This window comes from Macaca mulatta, chromosome 8 (genome assembly GCF_049350105.2).
Source record: "Macaca mulatta isolate MMU2019108-1 chromosome 8, T2T-MMU8v2.0, whole genome shotgun sequence".
Lineage (NCBI taxonomy): Eukaryota > Metazoa > Chordata > Mammalia > Primates > Cercopithecidae > Macaca > Macaca mulatta.
In genome coordinates this window covers 10,114,128-10,132,220 of record NC_133413.1, presented here as the reverse complement: position 1 = coordinate 10,132,220, position 18,093 = coordinate 10,114,128, and the positions used below count along the sequence as shown (strand labels likewise).

At 41.5% G+C, this 18,093-nt stretch overlaps 1 protein-coding gene and 2 long non-coding RNA genes across 3 annotated transcripts in view; all 3 read right to left on the bottom strand.

The window, feature by feature from the left end:
* Positions 1-18,093, bottom strand: part of XKR6 (XK related 6) — a 299,519-nt gene that overhangs the window by 259,912 nt on the left and 21,514 nt on the right. The window lies entirely within an intron of this gene.
* On the bottom strand, positions 2,015-10,040 carry LOC144330684 (uncharacterized). The gene is made up of 2 exons (XR_013397051.1): positions 9,977-10,040; positions 2,015-2,709 (listed from the first exon to the last, which is right to left on the bottom strand). It is a non-coding gene; the product is annotated as an uncharacterized LOC144330684 (long non-coding RNA).
* LOC144330685 (uncharacterized) lies at positions 2,802-5,840 on the bottom strand. Its single transcript, XR_013397052.1, has 2 exons — positions 4,770-5,840; positions 2,802-4,122 (listed from the first exon to the last, which is right to left on the bottom strand). It is a non-coding gene; the product is annotated as an uncharacterized LOC144330685 (long non-coding RNA).

Sequence of the window (18,093 nt, the reverse complement as noted above, 5' to 3'; positions counted from 1 at the left end):
TCAATTTTTTATTATAATCAAGTACCAGGTAGTTTTGTTTCAAATTTCATTTAAAAGCAGCTAAACTGCAAAGTGAAAATTTCAATAATTTGGCAGGTAAAAATTACAAAACGTATTTCCCTCTCCATAAATTACAAAGGAGAAACTTCACTATTTATTTTGATTATTTAAAACAGTCCAACTTGTGCCTTTCTAAAAATCTTAAAACATTCTTACAAAAGGCCTGTTGGTTAATCCAGTAAGGTATTGAACCTCCAGGTTTTAAGACGGTCTGTCAGGCTGACACTTGTGAGCCAGAAAAAGAATTTTGTAAGACGCCAGAGTGTTTCAATTTAATCCATTACCACTAATAGTGATGTTACCTCCAATATTCATATCCTAGCAAAGCTACAAGGTACGAGTGTTTTAGGACTTCACAGAAATTCCTGCAAATTCATCACTTACCTTATTCTCAGTCTAGCTAATCGTTTTGGACCATGATACTGCAAAAATGTCACTTACAGAAAAAGAAAACAGCTCTTCTTTAAAGAGAAACAGGTTATTTTATCTAACTGGTTCCGCTTGTACAGAAAAACAAGGAAACTAGAACCCTTATAAAATAATACCACACTAAACCTAAAATTATTTTTGAATAAAATCAGTGCCATTTAAAATGATCACAAAATCAACAACTTTAATAATAAAAAAATTGTTAGAAAATATTAAACCATGCTCTGAGGGCCAGTCATAATAATCACCATTCTTTTAAACATGAACAAATTTTAAACATACAGTTTTGTATAAAGTATAAGCATTGCATAGCTTGTATTACCCAAAAGAATGTATTATCAAGTATATTTCTATTTGCATTGAGTTCTAACAAATGACTACTGTTGCAGGGAAAATGTGACTGGCACATCAGAGACTTTATCTCTTGTCACCATTATCATTTCCCAAGTCCTCACCTAGGACTAAAAAGCTCACGAAATGCACCCAAATCTGCATATACCATGTCTTTCTTGGTCACATCTGTAACTATTTCCCTGCATCTGCTGGAGATAGGTAACTATGACAAAATGAAGTCCTATAATAAAATCTAAGGGCAAAAATTTAGAAAACTAATAGTAACAAAATATGCACTGAATGTGGTAGAGGCACTCAGGAGGAATAGAATGCATCGCTTTGTTGTTTACGTGGTCTGCTATCCCAGACCACATTTCTACCGCACCGACTTTGTGCTAGGCACTGCTTGAGCACATAAACTCATTTATTCTTCCTCTGAGGTAAATGTATCATTGTTATCACATTTTACAGTTGAGGAACTGAGGCAAAGAGAGTAGAGAAGCTTGTCCTACCTAGGTCACAGGGCTAAATGAAGGGTTGGAACTTAACTTTGTTCTAAATCTTCTCTGTGGTCCCTGCCCCAGCCCTCATGGGAAAATAAGCGCAGGCCAAAAGTAGAGAGACATCACAAAGACAACCATCCCTCAAACCCAGCTATGTAGCTAACTTCCAGACACGGGCTTCCAAATAGTAATGTGAGCATGTTTTGCAGGGCCACTCTCATGCTGATTTCAAGCGTACAATCCCCCTGCCTACAGTGGGGAAGATAAACAGGGCCAGGCCAGCACTCCTTCCACCCACTTCCCTTCTGGGTCTGCCTATTCACCGCCATGAAGTCAGAAGTCAATCATCCCACAGGCTTCAGCTTCAATTCAGGTAGAGCAGTGAGGTTTGAAAGTGCCTCAAGCAGAGCCCACAGTTCTCTGATCCTTTACAATATCAAACTCTGTAATTGTGTGGCATAGCAGCCATGCTAGGAACGAGGTCAATTACTTAGGTACTCGCTAGACTTTTTCCTTTTCTCCACCCCTGGTGTCCAGGCTCTTTTCCCAGCACTTACTCAGGGCTGTCATTAGCCCTTTCCCCTCAGTTTCATTGTTCCTGCATTTATGTCATTCTGAGTCTTCTCCCCTATGGGTTCCTGTGGGGAAAATAAAAGATCTGAAAGGGGAAAAGGGGGGGGGGAAAATGAAATAAAGTGAAAATTCAAGAGGTTCTTGTTTTAAGTCCCTATTTTAAAAGATATATGGCTTTGTCACTTTCAAAAACCAAACATTACATTATAAGGTATGTAGCCAAAACACAATCAACAAACAAACACACGCAGACAGATACTACTAAATACACACACACATGCCACAATAGGTAGGATCTTTGACTCTTAGGATCCCCCTTTTCTCTTCCATCCATTAATTCCTAACTACACTGTTCTTCTCTAACCATATAACTATTTCTCAGTTATAACCATATAACTATTCTCATATAACTATTTCACATTTGTCAGATGTGAAATATTCTCAAGACCACTACTAGCCTTGGATACCTGAGACCTGTCTCCCATACCAACACCATCATTTAATTAAGAAACAATGGGACTAAAGCTTTGCTTACAAGTCTGTAAAACAAAGGTCACCCCACTTACCTACCTTCCTACTTCACCTTATGAATAGGAGGTTCAAAGGAGAGAGTATGTGCTTAAGTACACCAAAGAACCAGAGGTACCAACAAGGTTAAGATACGCCTTGAACCCAAGAAAATCCCCTGAAGCAGCATGTCAATACTAAGTAACACAACCATTCCCTTGGCTATCACTTTTTTTTTTTTTTTTTTGAGACAGAGTCCTGCTTTGTCAACCAGGCTGGAGTGCAGTAGCACGATCTTGGCTCACTGCAACCTCTGCCTCCCAGGTTCAAATGATTCTCCTGCCTCAGCCTCCCATGTAGTTGGAATTACAAGTGAGAATCACCACACCTAGCTAATTTTTGTATTTTTAATAGAGATGGGGTTTCACCATGTTGGCCAGGCTGGTCTTGAACTCCTGACCTCATGATCTGCCCACCTCAGCTTCCCAAAGTGCTAGGATTATGGGCATGAGCCACAGTGCCCAGCCGGCTATCGCTATTTTAAGCAAAGAACTGCAGGTGTACTTTCTTTGGTTTTAGGGAGAATTTTGACCAAATGATGTTTCCAGTTTAAGCCTGGACACACCAGGTGAGGGCAGTGAGGGATGATGAAGAAGATGGCATGCTTTCTTGGGCATCGGCATCCTTATTTGATTAGCAGAAACCGTAATTATAATTTATTAGTAACTCTTTGTCTAGTTTTCCCCTACTCAGTCTTCAAAATAAATGCAGTGTATTAACTCTTAGATTGTACTCTGGAAAAATTAACAGTGAATCCCAATCCAGTATCAAAATGATTCATCAAAGACAGAAGTGGCCAAGGAACACCGGAAAGACAGCATACGTTCTTGCATCGAAGAGCCTCAAACTCTTGTTGAGATGATCATTTCCAGCTCATGTACAATGCTAGAACTTGTCTTCTCCTAAATATACTGTGTCTTATACTATTTCATGTTACATGAAGGAACCACAAGTTCTGAAACAGCCACGTGCAATGACCACTGTTTGATGTTTCCTGTCAAATGACTCTACCTTTCCATATCTGTAAACTGATTTTTATATATATATATATACATATATATATATATATATATATATATATATTTAGATGGAGTCTCACTCTGTCACCCAGGCTGTAGTGTAGTGATGTGATCTCAGTTCACTGCAACCTCCACCTCCTGGGTTCAAGCAAATCTCCTGCCTCAGCCTCCCGAGTAGCTGGGATTTACAGGCGTGTGCCACCATGCCCAATTAATTTTTGTATTTTTTGCAGAAATGGGTTTTTGCCATGTTGGCCAGCCATACTATCCACCAAAGAGAAAAAAAGACCATTGAACTATCCTTCAGTTTTCCAGTGAAGATGTTACTATAAAGTTGTATATAAACCAAATCATATTTATCACTGCTTTGGGTCATTTCAGGAGTGCGTGTTCACAGTGGGGGAAAAAAATCCCAAACTGTGGCCTCAAGGTGTCATAAGATCACAAGGCATCTGCTATGGTCTGAAAGTTTGTTTTCCGGCTAAATTCATGCATTAAAACCAAACCCCCAAGAACTGTGAAAGATAAAGGACCGTTGCCTACAGGCAACCTAGTCTATGGTGGGATTTTGTTATAGCAGCCCCAATGGACTAAGACATCACAAAAGCTTTTTAAAACATCCAGGCTGGGCGTGGTGGCTCACGCCTATAATCCCAGCACTTTGGGAGGCCGAGGCAGGCAGATCAGGAGGTCAGGAGATCGAGACCATCCTGGCTAACACGGTGAAACCCTGTTTCTACTTAAAAAAAAATGCAAAAAGATTAGCTGGGTGTGGTGGTGGGTGCCTGTAGTCCCAGCTACTCGGCAGGCTGAGGCAGGAGAATGACGTGAACCCAGGAGACAGAGTTTGCAGTGAGCCGAGATAGCGCCACTGCACTACAAGAAGTCCGGGCAACAGAGCAAGACTCCCTCTTAAAAAAAAAAAAAAAAAGAAAAAAAAAATCTAACATCTAGTGTATTTAATTTAATGTTTACTTACCTAATATTTATCTATTTATTTATTTTTGAGACGGAGATTCACTCTTGTCGCTCAGGCTGGAGTGCAATGGCGCGATTTTGGCTCACCGCAACCACTGCCTCCCAGGTTCAAGCGATTCTCCTGCCTCAGCCTCCCAAGTAACTGGGATTACAGGTGCCCACCACCACGCCATGCTAATGTTTGTGTTTTTAGCAGAGACGGGGTTTCACCATGTTGGCCAAGCTGGTCTGGAACTCGTGACCTCAGGTGATCCACCCGCCTCGACCTCTCAAAAAGTGCTGAGATTACAGGCGTGAGCCACCGCACCCGGCTTAACTTAACATTTAATAGGGAAAATGTTAACACTAGTATTCAGCTAATAACTATACCAAAAATATAACAGAATAACAGAAATTGAGGTGATTGCCAGGGAGATACAGGAAGAGGGTCTGACAAGTAAGGTGGCATCTCTTGCCTGCAGTGTGTGTGGCGGTGGTAGAAGGAAAGGCTTCTGTGGGTTTTGAAATGGACTACTGCAAGAGAACAAGGCTGACTGGGAAATGTCGAAAAAATGTCAGAGCAGGCAATTCCAAGTGCCCATACACCACCCTGCACCTAAAACATCAAAAAACAAGCACCAACTGTCAGAACTCACTTTGTCAGAACTCTGGAAAACAGTCAAATGCTTATAGCAACCAACTGAACACTAAATCAAGAACTTCAAAGGATAGGAAAGCTTTATGGCATTCTTATTTGCCTTTGCCCTACCTCCTCCCAGTGTGATGGAAGCCCATATTCCAAGAATGGAACCCTGGTCCCTGGTTCCAAAAGGAACAAGTAGAACATATTCATAATTTTTGGTAACTCCATTCCAACCTGTCACGGATACTTGAAGAACTGACACAAAGTTCATGCTTAGCTCAAAACTCATCCAGGCAGAAAAATGGTTGGCATTGCTCAAAAACAATCCAGACACCTGGGGTCAAAGACTACAAATGAGACATGCAATAGACCACCTGAGGCATAGGAAGAAAAGATATGAAGAAAGTTACCTCAGGAAATTAGGGCAATCAAAAGCATCCATATATATGGGTGAAATTAGAAAGCCACACACATGCTCAGAATAAAACCCAAGACTAGACCTTAAGTTTTTTCACCTTTGGCTAATTACTAGCCTAGGCACAAGTCTAGCTAACTGTTGAAGGAGGGCCCCAGTAAAGAGCCACTCTGTAAAAACTGGAAGAAGTATTTTTGTTTGTTTATTTGTTTTAGCCCCTGGCATTCAAGGAAATCTCTGTCAAAACACTACCAGGCTAGGCACAGTGGCTCCTGCCAAGCCTGGGTGACAGGGTAAGACCCCATCTCTTAAAAAAAAAAAAAAAAAAAAAAAGAAAGAAAGAAAGAAAAAGCAGTACCAGAACATTAGCTCTAAGAAACAGAGACTTCAGTGACTACACAAGACAAGGAATATAATCCCTACAAAAATAGCTGGGAAAAGTCACTTGACAAAAAAAGAGATACATAAAACCAAAACAACAAAAAAAAGCAAATCTCGGTGAAAGCGGAGACTCTGATTTCCAAAGACACGACATTGTAATTTTCAAACACCCCATTTTCCAACAGCAACAAAATCCTAAGGCACATAAGGAAAAAGTATAGTCCATTCAAAGGAACGAAATTAACTGACAGAACATGTCGCTGAGAAGGCCAGACATTGTACTTACTATACAAAGACTTTACAAAGCAACTTTCTTAAATATGCTTAATATCAGTACGTTGTTGAAGTTGAGAAGGATACTATATTTGATTAAAGGATAAATTCAATCAGAGATATAATAATTATAAACATAAATACACCAAACACAAAGTCCCAAAATAAAGGAAGCAAGCACTGACACAACTGAAGTGAGAAGTAGAAAGCTCTAGAATAATAGACTTCAATACATCCTATTCAATAGGAACTTGGCCTGTTCAATAACAGATAGAAGAATTTGACAGAAGATAAATAAGGAAACAGAGAATTGTACAACACATAAACCAACTAGATCTAACAGACATATACAGTACATTTTTTCAAACAAAGTAGAACACACATTCTTCTAAAGTGTACATGGAATACTCTCCAGAATAGACCATGTTTGTCCACAGAGCAAGTCTCAATTAATTTAAAAAGACTGAAATCATACAAAGTATTGATAGAGAAAAGTTACGTAGTTAGGCTAGGTCCTTGGCAAAACTCCTTTAAACAGAGAAACAGCCTGAAAAATCAGGCTGCAGGCACAGATAAGAACTTGCACAAACCTCCAGCCCACTCGGATACAGGAACAAGGCCCAACCCAGAAATGCCTTTGTTCTCTGTATAACCAGTGGGCTTCCAGGAAATAGTCCCTTCTTCTTTTGTGGGCATATACACAGTGGGCTCTGGTGGGTTCCGGTGGGCACTTTGCTTTCCTTTTTTGGACATGCTTTGGAGTGTTAGCTGAGCCTCTATGAATCATTGCTTCAGCCTCTGATTGGTCCCAGGACCAGGTCCCAGGCCAAGGTCCTGGGCCAAGCTTTCACTTCAGCTCCTGAGTGGTCCCAGGCCAAGCTGAGTAGGCTTTCTCCAAGACCAGTCAGCACATTCCTTCCCTGTCCAGTCCATAAAAACCCCAAATCCAGCCTCATAGTTGGCAGCCCTCTTCCAGGCACCCTCTCTACCTCTCTTCCAGGCAGAGAGCTTTCTTCTTTTGCTTATTAAACTTTTAAACTTTCACTCCAAGCTCATCCTTTGTGTCCATGCTCCTTAATTTTCTTAGTCATGAGACAAAGAACTTCAGGTGCTATCTCACACTGAGAGACTGCTACATTGTGGTGCATTGGTGAGACTATAACAGTATATTTTGCCACCATGATGCACTGACTCTAGAAATCAAGAAACAAAATGTAGTATATATCTACAGGATGGAATATTATTTGGTCTTTAAAAAAAAGGGAACGAAGCTCTGATATATATTCGACCATGGATACCTTGAAAACATTATGCTAAGTTAAATAAGCCAGATACATAAGGACAAATATCATACAATGCCACTTATATGAGGCACTTAAAACCGGCAAAGTCAAAGAGAAATTAGCACACAGTTTATTAGAGGCTGGAAAAAGGGGAAAATGGGAAGTTAGTATTTAATGGGTATAGAGTTTCTGCTTGGGATGATGAAAAAGTTCTGGAAATGGACAGTGGTGATAATTGCACAACACTGTGAATCTACCTCATGCCAGTGAACTATACACTTTAAAATGATGAAACTGTTTCTTTACCTTTTGGCTAAGATCAAGTGTAAAAATGGTTAAAATGACAAATTTTATGCTATATATATTTTATCACAATAAAAATTTAAATGATTAAAATGGTATATTTGTGTTAGTATATTTTACAATAAATTTTTAATATAAAAATGTGGGGAAAAGAGAGAGAGAGATGGGACAGTCATTGTGATCTCACAGACATACATAACAAAATTTCTCTTGGAGAGACTTGAAAATGGAAGTTTGCAACTTCTAGCTGGATCTGACATTAGATCTAAGTTGAACAAGTTCCTGGTTATTAGATAATGTCTTGTGCTGAAAAAAAGAATAAATGAGAGTGCTAAATTGCTGCCCTTTGCAGCTCCTCAAAAAGTTAAACACAGAATTATCATAAGACCCAGCAGCTCCACTCCTAGGTATATATCCAACAAAAATTAAGACTCACATCCACACAAAGCCTTGTACAGGGAGTCTAGCAGTCTTACTATGTTCATAAAAGTCAAACAGTGGGAACAACCCAATATTCCTCAAATGCTAAAAGGATTGAACAAAATGTGGTATATCCATCCAATGGAATATTAGTCAGTCATAAAAAAAGAATGAAGTATTGATTCAGGCTACACCATGGATGAACCTTATAACATTATGTGAAAGTAAAAGAAGTTAGTCACAAAGGACCACATTCTATGACTCATTAATGAAATGTCCAGACTAGGCAACTCTACAGAGACAGACTATAGGATAGCAGTTCCCAGGGGCTGGGAAAGGGAAAATGAGAAGTGCCTACAATGGATGCAGGGTTTCTTTTTTGTAGGATTAAAAATGTGCTAAAATTAGCACATTTGTGGTAATGGTTGCACAACTCTGTGAAGGTACAAAAAACACAGAATCGCACAATCTGTGGGTAAATTTTGTAGTACATGAATTATATCTTAATAAAAATGTTACACATCATTGCTGCCCTTCAACATTCTGAAATACATCTCAAGTGCTGAAGCAAAATCTCAGGGGGTGCAACAATAGCATCTGTGCATGGGAGTGCATTCTCAAAATTCTCCTTTGCTTTTTAAGTCTTTGTAATGTTGGAGAATATTCTGAGATTTGAATAGTTTACAGAGGAACACTAGGTAATTAACCTTTGCTGTTGTAACTAAGAATGATACTCTGTTCTATCACCCTTCACAAATGACTATTCCAACGTAAGAATTTAGATTAGCAATCTTGAATTCTTGACTCTTCGTAGTTTAGAAATTAGGAAAAAGAACTGAGAAAATGTTTCACCATCTTTACATACTTTGTTCTTGAAATCCTAAAGTCTGTGTTTTCACAAATGTCAGCTGCCTGGTTGGGTAGGGCGAAAGAACAGCTAAGAAAGGATCTGCTAAAGTGTGGTCAACCACACAGCCGACCTATATATGAGGCACTCTGTAACATGAACTGCCATTACAAATGTTGCCGGTTTTATCATTAAGTGCACACCCATGCATGTGCAAATGCACACACACACACACACACACACTCACACACAGTTCAAAAGATGCCCAAGGGAAAATATATTGCCCTATTGACCACTAATTACCAGAGATTAAGAGTTGTAGCTCTCAAAATGCCATTACTCCATGCTATAGAGTTTGGGTATTTTTCCCCTCCAAATCTCATGTTGAAATTTGATCTCCAGTACTGGGGCCCGATGGGAGGTGTTTGAGTCTTCGGGGCAGATCCCTCATGAATAGATTCATTCCCTTGGGGATGGGGAGTGAATTCTCACTCTTGGTTCCCATGGGAACTGGTTGCTAAAAGGAGCCTGGCCCTTCTTCTGGCTCTCTCCTGCTTTCCTTCTTGCTGTGTGATCTCTGCACACCCAAGTCCCCTTAGCCTTCTGCCATGAGTGGAAGCAGCCTGAGGCCCACAATGGAAACAGATGCTGGTGCCATGCTTCTTGTACAGCCTGCAAAATCATGAACCAAATGAACTTTTTTCCTTTAAAAGTTACCCAGTCTCAGGCCAGGTGCAGTGACTCGCGCCTATAATCCCAGCACTTTGGAAGGCCGAGGCAGGCGGATCATTTGAGGTCAGGAGTTCAACACCAGCCTGGCCAACATAATGAAACCCCATTTCTACCAAAAATACAAAAATTAGCCAGCCGTGGTGGCAGGTGTCTGTAATTCCTACTACTCAGGAGGCTGAGGCAAAAAAATCGCTTGAACCCAGGAGGCACAGGTTGCAGTGAGCCAACATCACGCCACTGCACTCCAGACTGAGTGACACAGTAAGATCCCATGTCAAAAAACTAAGAAAAAAAAAAAAAAAGTTACCCAGTCTCAGGCCAGTTACAATGGCTCACACCTATAATCCCAGCACTTTGGGAGCCAGAGGCCAGCAGATTGCTTGAGCCCAGGAGTTTGAGACTAGCCTGGGCAACATGGCAAATACCCATCTCTACAAAAAATACAAAAATTAGCGGGGCGTGATGGTGCACGCCTGTAGTCCCAGCTACTCGGGAGGCTGAGGGAGAAGGATCACCTGAGCCCGGGAGGTCGAGGCTGCGGCAAGCCGTGATCAAGTCACAGCGCTTCAGCCTGGGTGACAGACCCTGTCTCAAAAATAAATAAATAAATAAATAAAACAAAATTATCTAGTCTCTGGTATTCCTTTAAAGCAACACAAACAGACCAAGACACTCTACCAAGGTACATATGTTATGTCAGTTTGGCCACCTTCAGGGTGTTTCGTTCCAAATTTTAGATCTGCACGAGTAGCCTTTCTCAACGATGGCTTCCCATGGAAGTCACTGGATTATCATAATGGCATTGGCCTCCCTGTTCTGAGCAGTTTCCATGCACCCAGGCCTGCTCCCAAATACAACAGATTTGGCTTACCGTTGCCGGGAATTGGTCATGTAGAAAGCAGGGTTTTTCTTTACTTTTTTTCAACCACAGAAAAAGCTTCCACATAAATCAATTTTAAATCGCAAAGCTTTTCCTTTACTCCATGGCTTTCTCCAGATATGTCTGCCTACTCAGCAGGAGCAAAAGCCAGAAAGCACGCAGGCCCCAAAGAAAGACACCAAGAATAAAACACTACAGAAGATTCACGGGGAAAACATTTACTTTTACAAAGCAAAACCACAAGAAAGATTCTTGCAGGCAGGCTGGCAGCAGCGACACTGTTTCAAGTTATACATTCAGTCAATTGTATAAAATCTATTACCTGGTATTTAAGTCATCAACAGATCTATACTTTCCATTTACCTGATGTGGGGGCCAAAAAGGTATGACTTAAAAATATAACAGCTTCCAGAGAACAGAGTTGCGCTCCTACAAGATGGCACAGCATTGTCAGGACATGATTCTGGAGTCAGACTGACTCAACTGGAATCTCTTATTACGCTGCAGGATGTTGGACAACCTGCTGACTTCTGCGCGCTTGGGTTTCCACATCTGTAAAATGGGGGTCACAGTGCGTACCTCCCAGGGTTACCATGAGAGTTCAGTGAGTGACACACATGCACAGCACTGAGGCTCCTGTACATGGGAAACTCCCACTGTGAGGGAGTAGTTGTTACTGTGATTCCAATTACACCAGGACAGCGAGCCTTCTTGGCCAATCGTCCTGTTCAAGAAGGGTTTTCATCTACTCAAACCCCACCCACCAGTTCCCTGATGCCACTGCCGCCTCAAGAGAACCAGTATGTGACTGCCAGTATGTACCCACCCACAAGTCACTACTAGAATAAAGAAGTATGCTCACAGATCACTTGGACAGCTAGTTATTAGATGGGACACAGTGGGAAAAAAAGAGGGAAGAACATGACAACTTCCTGCTGATGGGGCTACCCTCGGCTGCTCTGGGATGAGGGGAGGACTTTCATAATTTATTCTATGCATATCTGTATTTTTCTCCGCCTTGTTGACAACATCATGTATTTCCTTTGTACATTTGCCTTTAAAAATTAAAACAACCACTGATCAGGTCCATCTCGATTAATTTCTATTAATCCTATTAATCCATGCAACTTACTGGCTAAAGCTCTGACAAAACAAAATGACGACAGCTGCCGATTATCACCCCTCAGTGAATGAAAATGACAGGGAACCTCAATTGCATTAAGAACACACGTGGAGATTCCAAACCCTTCCTCTCAAGGAGTAAGTCACTCGCTCCTCTTCCAGATGGCAAGCGGCACTCCAACAAAACCCACATATTTAAAACAAGTGTAGAAGAGTTTATTGTACATCCCTTTCCAAAACAGCTGCTCAAGAGAATGTACTTGTGCAGCAAGAAGGAAATCAGCGCATGTGTCCAGCTAATGAAATCTTTACGAGCTGAGCACCGCATCGACTCCAACGCTGGGAGCTGCCAGCTGCTGCCTAAATACTATTTTCCAGCATCTTCTGAAGGCTAGTAGTTACTCAAATAGATTTTTAAAAGAAAATGAATGCAAACTATTGTAATTATTAGATTATTATAATTAGACATTCTGTTCTTTCCTGTGAGGCAAGGAACAAAGTGGCTGCGACTATTACAAAGAGCACCAAGTGTCTTCCTCTGGTTACTTACTAACCAACCAGAGGTCACGCCCAGCTGCAGGACAGAGGCCCTGCCCTTTGCACTTTCCAAGTCTAGCTCTCACCAGGAGTCTCTGGAGCACATACGAGAGGACTTCTCAGTATCTCATCCACCGCACCAGAGAAGCACAAGAGAACGGATATCAACGGACCCCTTCACCTTCTCAAATGCCCCAAGTCTGCCTTCTGGACAAGACAGTATTTAACCAAAGTTCCACAGTAATTTGGAATCACTAGGTTCCCTTTTCCTCTTTCTAGGACTGGTAAGTGAAAATTTACTTTACAAAATTACAGGGGAGAGGAAACTGAAAGAATTTGTTGCTCTTCCCCTAAGCGGCCTGAGGTGATCTGTGAAAATGGTTCACTACTCACTTGACCCAGAAAACCCTACACGATCATGAAATCAAGAGGTTTAAATCTTCATGTTCACTTTACAAACACTTGTGAAATAACCCAGGCCATCAAGGTTGCATATATGAAAAGCCACCAGGTAACTGAAAGATGTCACTTTACAGAAATGGTGTGTATCATTTTTAGATTACAATGGTAGAGTCGGTAGGTGTGCCCAGGCCAAACAGTGGGGCTGGACGCAGGTGAATTTTTGCTGCACATGCTTAAAAATGGTGAAAGTAATGCTGAACTTAAGGGTTTCCATGTAGATTCTCTGGCCATTGAGCATTTCGAGGTAAACAAAGCACCTAAGATGCACCATTGGACTTACAGAGCTCATGGCTGGACTAACCCATACACGGGCTCTCCCAGTCACATCGAGATGATCCTACTGAAAAGGAACAAATTGTTCCTAAATCAGAAGAAGAGGTTGCACTGAAGAAAAAGATATCCCAGAAGAAACTGAAGAAATAAAAACTTATGGCACAGGAATAAATTCAGCATAAAATAAATGCAATCAAAAGTTAAGAAAAATAAAAAATCTGTTTGCAAAATCTGCTCAGGGCCCTCTGCTGTAAATCCTCAAAAAAATTAATTTCTGATTATCTACTTGAAGATAATCACTTCACTTTGAAGGCAGTATATGATTTTTAAACCCTGTACACTATGCTTCCTTCTCCTACTAGCCCAGTGATACCTCAACGTGGTCACCATACCTTCCAAAATACACCATACATCAGTCCATCAACAGTCCCCAAGGTGCTAATCAGCATTCGTCATGATCCATCTTTTTTTATTATACAAACAGCATAATCCAAGAACAAGAATACAGGTTAGCAACTTTAGTCTTCTCAAAAGAAAAACAGAAACACTGATTTACATTTAAAGCCTAACAAATCAATATTAATTTCTGACCCAAGAATGTGATGAGCTGCAATATACACTACTCTGTGGATGTAAAGCAAATGACCTTGTGAAACTCATTTTACAAGGTTCCCAACTTGTATGATGAATGTTTCCAAACTGACATAATCATCAATGACCTGTGCTTAGCATCTTTAAAACACCTTTACAAATTATCCCATTTTGAAACCTGAAAAATCTCACAACTGAAATAAACCTGGGAAATTATTTCCTACAATTGGCCAACATATGCATAAATCCTTTGTTTTGATCTTTATAACCGTTTCTAAGATTAATAAGTTACTCTTATTTCTAATTTACAGAATCAGAAACTGAGGTTTAGTATTTCATATAATAAATGGTAAATGAAGATCTGTTATGTGTACCTTGTCAAAAACAAAAGTCCCCTAAAAGAAAACTTAAGCATGACACCAATACTTGGGAAAAAATGGTTTCAAATATACTGGTTAACTGGTGTTTTTATTAAAATATTCCTTTATGCAATCTATGTATATATTTTTAAAGTAATTATGTCAAGCGAGATTTTACATCAAATTCTTTTCCTAAACATTAAGATACTGCTCCACAACATTCCTCGTCCCCCAAAATTTTAAGACTACTCAATCACAGGGTGGGAGGCAGAAGAAGTCAGCCCCAGCTACTCTGGGTGTCATGGTGCCACAGCCTCGAGGACTCTCAGACCCCACCAGCAATTAGACCCCCCCAGCAGTTAGGGCATCTCCCTAGATCTGCAGTATCTTCCTCAAAGAAAACCACCCCCCCGCAAAGCCACCAAATCCGAGCAGGGGGCCTCCTCTGGCTGTCTTCCTGCTACTTTTAGGTAGTTGGATGCTGGGCAAAGTCTGGCACCCTGGCAGCAAGATGCCCCTGCTAGCAGAGCAACAGAATCCAGCTGTGCCACTGACAGCCACTTTCAGTTTGGCCAATGCTAAGAGAAGGTGGGGAGGAGAGGGCAGTTCCCACGGGGCAAACATGCGTGCACGGGTGACAGGATGCCAATGTCATCTCATCCAAACCTTGTGCTAGGGAGGTGGAGTGTCCACTCTAAAGACAGAGAAGCTAAGGATCTGGGAACTTGTTCCAAAGCCTGGGACCAGGGCACTATGGAAATGGAGAAAAAGCACCATGTGCCAGGTTGAAGGGATGGAAAACGAGGGCACACCACACTTCCACGGGCTTCAGCACGCAGGTAGGTGCAACAGGCTGTGTAACCTCCCACAGCTACAAAGACTCTTTCCTGCTCTCCTACAGTGAAGCTGTAGATTTGCCAATGTTATGACCTGCATTACGGTATATTTTCATAAACACAAAATGTCCTTATCTTAAGGGTTACCTATACCCAAACTTCAAGGAAACAAACTGCCTTCATTTTTCATTAGTCATACTGACACTAGGTCAAGTACAAAAGAGTTTCAAAACCCATTATCCTAAGAAAAGACTATGAGTGTTACGGGTTCAATTCTCCCTCCCAAAATGATAGATGAAGTCCTAACCCCCTCCCCCAAAAATTCAGAACATGACCAAATTTGGAAATAGGGTCACTGCAGATGTACTAACTTAAGGTGAGGTCATAATGGAATAGGCAAGGCCCTTAATCCATCATGACTGGTTTCCTTCTAAGGAGAGGAAAATGTGGACATACACGCAGAGGGAAAACACCAGTGACAGCAGAGGTAGATGCTGAGGTCAGACGGCTGCAAGTCAGGAACGGCAAGGGTTGACTGCCACCCCAGAAGCTAGGAAGGGGCATGGAAGAGTCCCGCCCAGAGTCTCAGGGGAGCACTGCCCTGCTCACACCCTGACTGCAGACTTCTAGCCCAGGCTCTGTTGTTTAAAGCCACCCAGTTCCTGCTATGAAATACTTTGTGATAGTAGTCCCGGGAGAAAACTCACACAGTGAGCTAATGTCCTGCTCCACCTGAGGCCCTTTCTGAGATGGAAAGCCTGAAGTCTGAGGTCCTTCTCCACTGCAACCCAATAAAAGGGATCCCATCGCGCCTGGGTTACTAACAGAGGCGGGAGATTGCCGCAGCACAGAAAGCAGAGTGCAGGGCCTAGTGACCGGGTGGGAGCCAGGCCTTCCAAACTCCAGGCAGAAGAGGCAAGAAACCACCCCATGGAGAAACAGCTTATCTTAATGAACACTATTAAGGGTAAAATTACTGAAAACTGGCTACAAATATGCATTCCGGTCAAACTAGTCATTTTGCACGCTCAACAACAAATCGGTCTACTCTAGAGAATCAGCTCCGGATGGACCTACAGCAACCTCAAGGATCAATAATAGTGAGAAACTTCAAAAACTACAAATGGGTCAAAAAACATAAAGTATTAAAAATGAATTATCTCATTAGTCTTATGTGACTTTGGTCATCAAGCAGCTATGAAAGAGCACCACCTGAATTCCAACCAGAAAGAACTTTTCGTACATGCACATCAAGGTTCAAAATAAAGGACATATATGTGTATATATATACACATATATATACACAGAAAGTTTCTAATTTTACATATGGTAGATAATGTTGACTTTATATATAACTCACAAAAGCAATGACAAAGCACTTAGCTGCTAAAATATCAAGTGAACTCTTCTTGCCTTTTTTCTTTTTTTTTAGAGACAGGGTCTCACTCAGGCACCCAGGCTGGAGGGTAGAGTGCAGTGGCACAATCACAGCTCACTGCAGCCTCGATCTCCTAAGCTCAAATAATCTTCCCGCCTCAGCCTCCCGAGTAGCTGGGACTACAGGCATACACCACCACACCTGGCTAATTTTCATATATATATATATATATATATACACACACACACACACACACCATATATATATATATAAATTTTTTTTTTTTTTGAGAGATAGGGTTTCCCATGTTACCAGGCTGGTCTCGAACTCTCAGCCTTAAGCAATCCTCTCGCAACAGCCTCACAAAGTGCTGGTATTACAAGTGTGAGCCATCGCACCCAGCCCTCTTCTTTCAATTCATTTTCTGATTGGTTTTGGTTCTGTCTGAGCACTAAAGGAGTACAGTCACCCAAAAAGAACAAGCATCTAGCTAGAAGACCCATTGCAAGGTGGACGGCTGTCACACACGTAGCTTCCTTTAGGTAACTGTTAACTGACAATTTTCTAGAGGGTAATACTAGACTTTAGCTACCACACATAAAAGACAGATTAAAATAAACCTCTACATACTTTCAGTCTGCCTAACATTTCAAAGGCAAGAGATTAAAACCACCATCTGAGCCACCAGTCCCTGGGGAATGGCACAAGCAAACCCTCCAGGTTGGCTGAGGCTGTTCTCAAGGTACTGTCAGAATTAAATACTTCCCTGATATGTGTGTGTATGTGTGCACATGTACATTTGCTTATAGTTACATAATATGGTCTTGTTTCTCCTCCCTCAAAACACTAGTTTTTCAGTCCCACCCTCCATCGGAAGCCCAACTCAAGTTTCATCAGGGGACTCCTCCACCTTCCAATGTCCTCACCAACCATCATTCAGTTGCTCTTGGCCCAACTGTCTGGTGTCAACACTGTAGGACTTTCATGCTGTGTTTGTTCATTCAGAAAGATAATGCTCTCCACTATATACAAATTACTTTGCAGGAAACAAAGATGAATCAATACAGAGCCTACCTTAAATGAGTTTACCAACGGAGAAAACAGATTATAAACAGGATTTTTTTTTAAAGTAGCCAGGCAGGCTGGCTCATGCCAGTAATCTCAGTACTTTGGGAGGCCGAGGTAGGGGAATTGCTCAAGCCCAGGAGTTCAAGACCAGCCTGGGCAACACGGCAAGACCCCATCTCTATAAAAAATAAAAATAGCTGGGCATGGTGGCACACACCTGTAGTCCCAGCTATTTGGGAGGCTGAGGTGGGAGAACTGTTTGAGCCTGGGAGGTTGAGGTTGCAGTGAGCTATGAGAAGCACCACTGCACTCCGGCATGGGCGACAGAGCGAGACCCTGTCTCAAAAAAAATTAAAAATTAAAATAATAAAAGTATTAATTAACAAAAGTGCTTTGTCTGGGAAAGTTCGAAGTCAAATGTGATTATCTGGACGGAATGATCAGAACTAGCTTTCACAGAAGAGGTAACAAGAGAGCATAAAGAATGGCTGGAACCTGAACTAAGAACAGGGGAAAGGACTATCCAGCTCAGGTTTCTTAACCATGGCACAAGGAATGTTTGGACTAAAAAATCCTTTGTGGTGAGGGCCTCCCCTTGTATAGTAAGTTTAGTACCACCCTTGGCCTCTACCAACTAAGCCAGTAGCACCCCTCCAGCTGTGACAACCAGTCTCTAGACATGCCATATACCCTGCAAGGGTGGGGGAAGCAAAATCATCCCTGTTTGAGAACAAGTAAAGGAAACAGCACATGCAAAAGCATGGAGACAAACAGTACAGGGCAGGAAAATGATTTGGTTGAAATACAAAGGTGTCATGACTGGGACCGGCACAGTGGCTCATACCTGCA